Genomic DNA, 9357 nt, shown 5'->3' on the forward strand with positions numbered 1-9357 from the left:
CAGGGTTGCCAACTCTCACGCATCTGGCTTGTGACACACGCTTTCACTCTCAATCTCACGCTCTCACGCTGCCCAAACTATTCTCACGCCAAAAACAAGAATACCGAAGACTAGAAACGGTTTTGAAAACTTTTGTCAGGTAGTGATCGTCTTCTCAATTGAACATCTTTGATAATGTCTTCTGGCCAATCAGAATCAAGATAACGGCGTGGTGTTGTTGCAGGAAGTCCTGACGGAGAATACTTTTGCGGTAGTACATCTCTATATACATCGATCCAATATTACGTGTTGATATAAATCAACACGTAATGAAATAAGACCCCACGGTTTGATGATTGATAGGTGTGTGGGCTGTCTTTCATTTTGACACACAGAACAATGGGGGCTATCCACCCTTATCCAAAAAGTAAAGTAATTCACACAGCCTCGTCTCTCTGTGAAGAGCAGCAGGTTCAGCTTTCAGAACACAGTAACAACAAACTAAAATGGCATTCATTTTTTAAATATGTCGTGTAGTAATAAGATTTATTTATTTTTCTTCTCAAGAGAGTACCAGAATGTGTATTTTATTAGTATTTCTCCTGGGGGAGAATCCCCCAAGACCCCCTTGCAGGGGTTGGGTTTTCAGCATGTCAACTCTTTCACCTGTGGGGAAATTGCAGGATTGGCTCCAGGTCTCCCTTTTTATTTACTACAAGACAAATGTGCCTTTTTATTTCATACAGTTAAATTTGGATTGAGACAGGGAAATAATCTAAACCTCACGCGTGGCGTTTCACTGTCAAGGGGAGCGTGTATGTAATTACATCGCAAATACTGATTTGAGCTCCCCCACTGTATGGGTTAGCCCTACCATAGATTATCCAACACAAATACTATGAAGGTAGATATGGTGCAAAATGCGAGAGCGTGTAAAACCTGATGTGAGCACTTGTAGAAAAAAAATCTGAGTTTGTGTGCTTACATTTACACTTGTATAAAATATCCACGTAACTGTGAACCAAATGTACACTTGTATAAAATATCCACGTAACTGTGAATCAAATTTACACTTGTAAAAAAATATCCACGTAACTGTGAACCAAATTTGAAGTCACAGAAGAAAAAAAAAAGTGTTGTAGCTTGTAGAAAAAAAATGAACTTAGAGATGAAATGTCCACTTGCAGAAAAATACATATTTTTTAAATATATTTTCCATTACAACTGCAACTTTATTTATTACAAGCTCTCAAATCAGTCATTACAACTTGACGAATCTGCTCTGTGGCAGTATAAATCGACGAATCTGCGGTCTTGACTTTTGCTACACTTCTTGCGATAAATGTGTCGCAAAAGTAATTTTCACCTGTAGATGTGGGGGGTTGGAGCGAAGGGGCGGAGCTATCAGAACAACGAGGCTTGGGTCAGTCACAGTCACAGTCAGGTCGAACCGGATGACAGCGGGGCTAACTGTTCGCTAACGGTTCGTGTCGCTACCAGTCCGCTGACATGGCGCATCAATCAACGGTAAATGTTGCCCATTACTTGCCCAGTATTACTTTGAATATTATTATTGTGATTGAGGATTTGATCCGCTTTGAAGATCACCGTTTTATATCGTGCAGTTTAGCGGCGAAATAACGTCAGTCAGCCAGCTAACGCTAGCTCTGTTGAGTTTATGCTAGCTAAACAAGTAGTGGTTGTAGTCTATACAGCAGTAATTCATATATTATAGCCTACTGCTTTGGCACTAACGGTTGATAACCGTTTATGAAAATAAAACCAATTGAACTGTACTGAAATAATGACAAGTTTTATAATTGTCTTGGGCTCCTGCTGTGTTTTTAAAGCCTTTGTAAATTATCCATGCTATTTTCTATTTAGCTAACGTCGAAGTAGTGTATGTGAAATCAACCTCACAATAAGATGTGTGCATATTACAATTATTAATGTCATATTTCAAGATGATTACTTAGATATTACAATATGGTTGGTTGAGCTGGAGTTCATTATTGAGCTTACAAGTTAACGTCACAGTCATCTGAAGAACGAACCCTAACCTTGTTGTTTTTATTAATTGTATTACAAATTGATATCAAATAAACAGTAAGCATTGGTAACACAATTTCTAAAGTTACAGTAAAATAAAAAGGACCCTGACTCGGACAATACACAATCCAACATGTTCAACAGAAGAGAATCAGTTATATTGTTTGTACACATGGTACTTTACATATATATCTGTTTTGTGAGAGAGATTTTCTTTTCAGCAATGTAGATGGAAGGAATGGAGGCTGGAGTCCGCTTTATATCAAACACCTGAGTTTATTGAGAGCCACGGCCGGGAGCATTGGCAGGGTTCTCACACGACTTCATCATGTGATTCCCCAGCCAACACTGAAGATTACACAGAAACACAGCGCAAATCTACACAGATAATCAAGGAGGAGCCTCTATTTCGCGCGTCTTCTGATCGATAATCACAAAAACACATGGATTCAGAGACAAAGACAGTCTGTTAAAGTCCTCTGGCAGTTAGTCACAGTCCCCCAACAGGAAAGCGGAACCTTTAACCCTTTAAACCTTTAACCCCCTGCTCTAAGTTATGGCAGACCTATGTGAAACACAAAATGCTTTTTTGGTACAAACACACAACAAAATATTTCCCTCACATGTTTGTTTAAGGTGTCCAGGTGATGCAGACAGGCTGGACCAGAGAGTGAGAGACAGAACTGGACTCCTCACAGCAGTGAACTTCAGCACAGGTACAAATACTCTTTTTTCATACTGTACAAAGAATCAAGAAAGATATTGGTTTAAATGAATGAAGTATTGACTTGAATACACTGATATACATTCCATTAAACAATACTAAATACTAGATCACCTACACATCAGTTAAGTTGAGGGTTTTTTCCATGCAAAAAGTCACATTTAGATGTTAACAAGCAATATGACTTTGTCAGCTTTCTAATTTAATGTATTGAAGGCAAAGATATTTAACACATAGTGAGAACTGCTACTATTTATCTCTCAATATTGTCTGTAAAAAACTTGGTAAAAGTTATTCTTTCAGTGAGACAACAGAGCAAGCTTCTACAGTTGCACTACGTTTTGATAACAGTTAAATATTATTTTGATAATAACATATATTTCAATGTTGATGAATTTCATACTGTTCATTCATAATCTGATTACAATTAAAAAAATAATTATATCAACAGCCCCATAACACACAAACACACCTCTTTCATAAATAACACACTTGTTCTGCAATAATGTTTTATGTGTCCTGTAATTTTTGTTAGGAAAGGACATGCCCGAAAGACACGACATCTTCTCCTTCTCTGAGGGTCAAGAAGAACATCCAAGAGGAACATTAAAAGCTGATGTTATGAGACTTTAAGACCAGTACAGGACATTCACTAAGAAACTACTTTTATTGTGAAAACAAAGATCTGCACACCGAATATTTTTGTAGTCTATCAGGACCATCATTTGTTTGTGACACTGCCTGCACCTCAGAGAAGGGGTGGTTATAGTCAGGCTTATAAAAAACAGTCAGCTGATCGAATGCACCTATTTCCACATCTACACTCCATCAGCTGATTATTTCTATTTGCCTCACTTTATGAGCTTCACATCACTTGTACCTTGTACCGCAGACTTTGCAACGTCACAAATAAATGGGGCCAATCTTCAGTCAGATGTGAATGTGTAATCTAACATTTTCAGTAAGAATAATGGACAAAAGGAGTGCAAATACAAATACAATTTATTGAAATGTGAACCAAAAGTTAATCAAATGTTTTAAATAAAAAGCACATATGGACAGAAGGTGTAAACCTATTAAATGTATAAGTAAACACATTTAGTCAAATAACGTGACAGACTAGGCCTGTGCAGTTGGTATCAGCTTTGCCCAGCATGGGCTCCTTCATCAGCCCTGGTCCTCCTCGCTGAGGAAAGACCCTCAGTCCTCTCCAAACCAACAGACAGGACTTCCATCACACGGAGGTTTCTCCCTGAAGTCTCTGCTGCTCTCTGAACACCACGCTGTCTCAATCCGTCCACTCTGAATATGAGAGGGGGGAAATGAAAATAATAAATGCTTTAGACAATAAGAAATATAAAGTTGACTGTTGAGTTGCTCAGTTTTTTTAGATTGTCAATACTATTACTGTATAACTAATATCTCAGGTTAAGAGGCACCTTCAAATAAAGATTGGTCTTTAAATACATGTTGTCTTTTGAATTGTTTGTCTAAAATCAAGGATCTAGAACTGGTACTTAGTTTTAATGATACAGTCTGGTTATTATGCTGTTTGGAGGAGGCCTCACAGGTAAGAGCACTAGCTACCATCACATGTACCTTAGCTTGACTTAAATGTATTAAACGTATAGTTCAGTGATGGCAAAATATAAATAACTAATGTCATGCAAACATATTAATATTTGCTTGATTCCAGAGTTGAATTTAGCACAATTGCATACAAACGTTAAGGGATTTTAAGATTCGGAAGTCTTCGTTCTAAATAGAAAATAGCATGGATAATTTACAAAGGCTTTAAAAATACAGCAGGAGCCCAAGACAATTATAAAACTTGTCATTATTTCAGTACAGTTCAATTGGTTTTATTTTCATAAACGGTTATCAACCGTTAGTGCCAAAGCAGTAGGCTATAATATATGAATTACTGCTGTATAGACTACAACCACTACTTGTTTAGCTAGCATAAACTCAACAGAGCTAGCGTTAGCTGGCTGACTGACGTCATTTCGCCGCTAAACTGCACGATATAAAACGGTGGTCTTCAAAGTGGATTTAATCCTCAATCACAATAATAATATTCAAAGTAATACTGGGCAAGTAATGGGCAAAATGTACCGTTGATTGATGCGCCATGTCAGCGGAACTGCGGTCAACTCAGCCGTCTCTCGCATTTGCTTGGTCAAATGAGCAGCGCTTCATTTTTGAGTGCGCGATTAATAGCGTATTTACGGTAATCGCCGAGAAGTGGCGCTGACGCTAGTACAAGTGTTTATGCTATATTTGATCAATCAATCAATGATATTTGATGAGGGATACAATGATTTTTAGCCATAAGTTCTTAATACAATTGGTACTGTTGGACTCAGTACATGTTAGACTACTACCAAAAATACAATCAAGTACTTTTACTGTGTACTATTTGAGTAATACTCTGTCAAACTCCCCTCCAGAGTACAATAATGCATGTTTTCTGCCCTTTTTGATGAGAGATACAATCATTTTTTGCAATGAGTTCTTAATAAAATCGGTTATGCTGAATTCTGTACTACTTGGACCACTACTACCACGAGTACAATCAAGCACTTTTACTGTGTACTTTTTGAGTAATACTTGTTTAAACTCCTGTCCTGAGTACACAAAAGAATGTATTCTGCCATCTTTGATTTGAGATAAAATGATTTTGTGCAATAAGTTCTTAATGAAATTGGTACTGTTGGATTCAGTACTACTTGGACTACCAAAAGTACAATCAAGTACTTTTACTGTTTACTTTTTGAGTAATCCTTTGTCAAACTCCCCTCCAGAGTACTGTGAGAGAGATTTTCTTTTCAGCAATGTTGATGGAAGGAATGGAGGCTGGAGTCCGCTTTATATCAAACACCTGAGTTTATTGAGAGCCACGGCCGGGAGCATTGGCAGGGTTCTCACACGACTTCATCATGTGATTCCCCAGCCAACACTGAAGATTACACAGAAACACAGCGCAAATCTACACAGATAATCAAGGAGGAGCCTCTATTTCGCGCGTCTTCTGATCGATAATCACAAGAACCTGGATTCAGAGACAAAGACAGTCTGTTAAAGTCCTCTGGCAGTTAGTCACAGTCCCCCAACAGGAAAGCGGAACCTTTAACCCTTTAACCTTTAACCTCTTAAACCCCTGCTCTAAGTTATAGCAGACCTATGTGAAACACAAAATGCTTTTTGGTACAAACACATAAACAAAAATATTTCCTTCACAAGTACAATAATGCATGTTTTCTGCCATCTTTGATGAGAGATAAAATGATTTTGTGCAATAAGTTCAAAGATGGAACTTATTGCACGAAATCATTTTATCTCAAATTTAGTGAACATTTAGTGAACATTTCATCACTAAATTCATTTTTTTTCTACAAGCTACAACACTTTTTTTTTTCTTCTGTGACTTCAAATTTGGTTCACAGTTACGTGGATATTTTTTACAAGTGTAAATTTGGTTCACAGTTACGTGGATATTTTATACAAGTGTACATTTGGTTCACAGTTACGTGGATATTTTATACAAGTGTAAATGTATGCACACAAGCTCAGATATTTTTTTCTGCAAGTGCTCACATCAGGTTTTCACGCTCTCGCATTTTGCACCATATCTACCTTCATAAATACTCTCTCGCAACTGCCGACCCGTGTTGCGCATGCGCAGATCTAAGAACCAGTAGAAATGATAAAAAAATAAAAGTCTGCTGCTTATAGGCCAAAATAGAGTCAAAGAGTATATGAGAGTGAGAGTGTGTTAATTAATATGTTTGGCAGTTTGGAGTAAGTCTGTAGATTTGTGTGTGTGTGTGTGTTTCATGTATAGGCCTCTCACGATAATTAATTTTGTTGGATACATTTTCCCGGAAATTATTGCGATAAACGATAATATTGTCGGCACCGTTGTATGAGCATATTAGACTACTGACATAATGATAATATATAATAATAATTCAAGTACATCCTTTCAAACTGCTAGTCACATTCTCATGTAAATGGCAATTTATCGAGTTCATTTTTATTTATGGTACGATAAGTCAATTAATTGCTTATCGCGACAGGCACACAATAAAACAGTGGAAACAAACATGTGTTTGACTTTCATTAGTGAATGAAACGGTGTGCCCTTTATAGTCTGTGTCCAATATTGTGTATTTGTATATATATCCTAAGGTCCCGCTGCTGACACGACAGCAGTCATTTAGTAGAACCATTTAGTGCGCATATGTGTAATTAATTAAATTAATTAAACCCATGATATCAAAATCTCACTCCAGCCAGGTACCCCAAATTATCAACCCTGCATTACATTGCCATTACAATTGTGAGGGATTAATTTTGTCTTTACTCATAAGTGTCAAAGAATAATTCTCCTTACTCCTAAGATATTTGATCTTTCGGCCTGTTGACGTTTTACGACCAAGCCGAAGTCTGTCATCTGTCTTAAGGAGTGGGAACGGTCAGCCGTGGCTGACCTTACCAGTTTTATGGGGGTTGACTCTGAGTGAAGCTAATTAAAGGTCTGCCAAGATGAGTAGACATTCAGATTTGACATGGCAACCCACCCGTGCAGTCAGAACCTTTGACTGTGTGACTTGTGATGTGAATTTCTCCGGCCGATGATTGCTTGCAATAAACTGCCAGTGTTTGACATCAGAACTCCTGCTCGTCCTGTGTCTCCTTCATGAGTTGGTGACTCCTAAAGCATTGCTACACAGAAGTTTCCTCCACAACAATCATAATAGCATTACATTTTGTCAGAAAAGGACGTCATCAGTTCCTGAGATGTTCTAATACTGTGTAGAATTAACGTTTTCTTGTTAACAATTTCACCACCACCTTCACTGCACTGGTAGCTTTCATATGTAGAAGTTGTGAGAAAATAGTCTATAACAATAATGAAAAGGCATAGGCTATATGGTGATTGCTAGCACCAGGGACATTGGTAAATGATGTCCTTTGTACAAGCTATTCAATTAGATCAGTTACACACCATTTAGATGCAGATAAACTGTATTTTTTTTTCTAGGAATAACTATTATTATTTTTCTTTATTTCTATGATATAATTACCTTTACCACGATCTGAACCTGATTATCTCAAAAATGTTACACTAGGTAGGCTACAGGAACTGTACTCTCAGTGCAGTTATCCTTCTAAATTTCTCTGGCATTAGTTAAAGGCCCTATCTAGTATTTATAATTTGTAGAAAACAAAATCCTGCAACTTTCACATCTGGGACATATACAGACCATTGGAGACGCTAGCAGCTAGCTTAGAATAAAGCTTATAGGTTGCGCGAATATTTTCATGAATATTGTGAAATTGCTATTAATAAAACAGGACCTACAAAGGCAGACATATACGCTTCAGTAAAGACAGCAACTCCTGCTGAAACAGAAACAGATAGGTGAGGAAAGTGCAGTAAAAACTCCAAGAGCAGCAGTCACGGCCGACATACTAATGATAGCTTCGACTACTCAAGCTACACCACTTGTTTTTACCGAGTTTTATTTATCGGAAAAACGTTGTCGGACACCCTTTTAAAGAACGTAGTTGTAAGTTAAACCATTGTTGTAAATGAAGGTAGGCCTATGGCATTGAAGTGCCATAACCTCATTTACTATGTTTTTTAGGTAGTTTAGTATCTAGCCTTGTACTTAAGTGTTTTGAGCTAAATGCTAACATAATATAGCCATTAGCCAAAGTGCTAGAATCATTACGTTCATGTTTGCCATTATCGTTTTCTTGGTGAAGCGTGCGTTAGCATGATAACATGTGTTAATTATCACTTAACACTTGAGGTGCCCATATGTTAGTGTCATTAGTTTCCAGGTATTAGATCAGTCATTATTCTGACATGAGGGTGCTATATAAAAAGTGAAAGAGCTTTGCTCTATTTTTTTCCAGAGATTAGTCTTGTTTTCCTTGGTTGAACAGCAAACTTTGGCATAGTGAGATTTTTTGCAAGTCTTCTTTATTTATTTACGTGTTTAATGAAAACAATTAGGTTGAACATTTATTGTGATTCGGATATGTACATGTATGATATTTATTTTCTTCTTTTTTATTATTATTTGGTAATATATTATTCAGTCCCTGTACATTACTTCGTTTAATTCTTTCCTTGAATTTTTTTAGATAATTGATACTTATTTCGCCTTAAGATTTTAGGTATTTGAGGGAAATAAATGGAAAAACACAATAACATTTCAAACAGTTGTTACATGATTGGATCTAAAGTCACTGACTTTAGCTTCAGCTCCCCCTATAGTCAGCCAAGTAAATGCTGATGGAGGTTTGAATAGTTTCATAGAAAGGCAACAATTGATCCAAACAAAAATAACATCTAATAATCTTTATATTTCCTTTTTTTGGAGTAGACTGGATGAGTCATGCATTTGATGCGATGAGTGGCGCGAAGAACTACATCACCTGCATGTGTACACTTGAAGTATAACAAGCCTTCAGTCCATTTTTAAAGGTAAGGAGTTTAGTTTTAACATTTTCCTTATCTGATTGCATTTTGTGTCGTATGTAAACTGTGATTGTAAGCATTTTCTCAGTTTGGCATAGGACTTAATCGT

General features: G+C 37.0%; 2 long non-coding RNA genes across 2 annotated transcripts; one reads left to right on the forward strand and one right to left on the reverse strand.

Moving 5' to 3' along the window:
- Nucleotides 1–1403: 1403 nt before the first annotated feature.
- LOC139432962 (uncharacterized) lies at nucleotides 1404–3385 on the forward strand. Its single transcript, XR_011642531.1, has 3 exons — nucleotides 1404–1506; nucleotides 2665–2744; nucleotides 3288–3385. It is a non-coding gene; the product is annotated as an uncharacterized lncRNA (long non-coding RNA).
- Nucleotides 3386–3736: 351 nt separating this feature from the next.
- Nucleotides 3737–5016, reverse strand: LOC139432963 (uncharacterized). The gene is made up of 2 exons (XR_011642532.1): nucleotides 4868–5016; nucleotides 3737–4054 (listed from the first exon to the last, which is right to left on the reverse strand). It is a non-coding gene; the product is annotated as an uncharacterized lncRNA (long non-coding RNA).
- Nucleotides 5017–9357: the final 4341 nt, after the last annotated feature.

Source organism: Pseudochaenichthys georgianus, chromosome 23 (assembly GCF_902827115.2).
Source record: "Pseudochaenichthys georgianus chromosome 23, fPseGeo1.2, whole genome shotgun sequence".
NCBI classification, from domain to species: Eukaryota; Metazoa; Chordata; class Actinopteri; order Perciformes; family Channichthyidae; genus Pseudochaenichthys; species Pseudochaenichthys georgianus.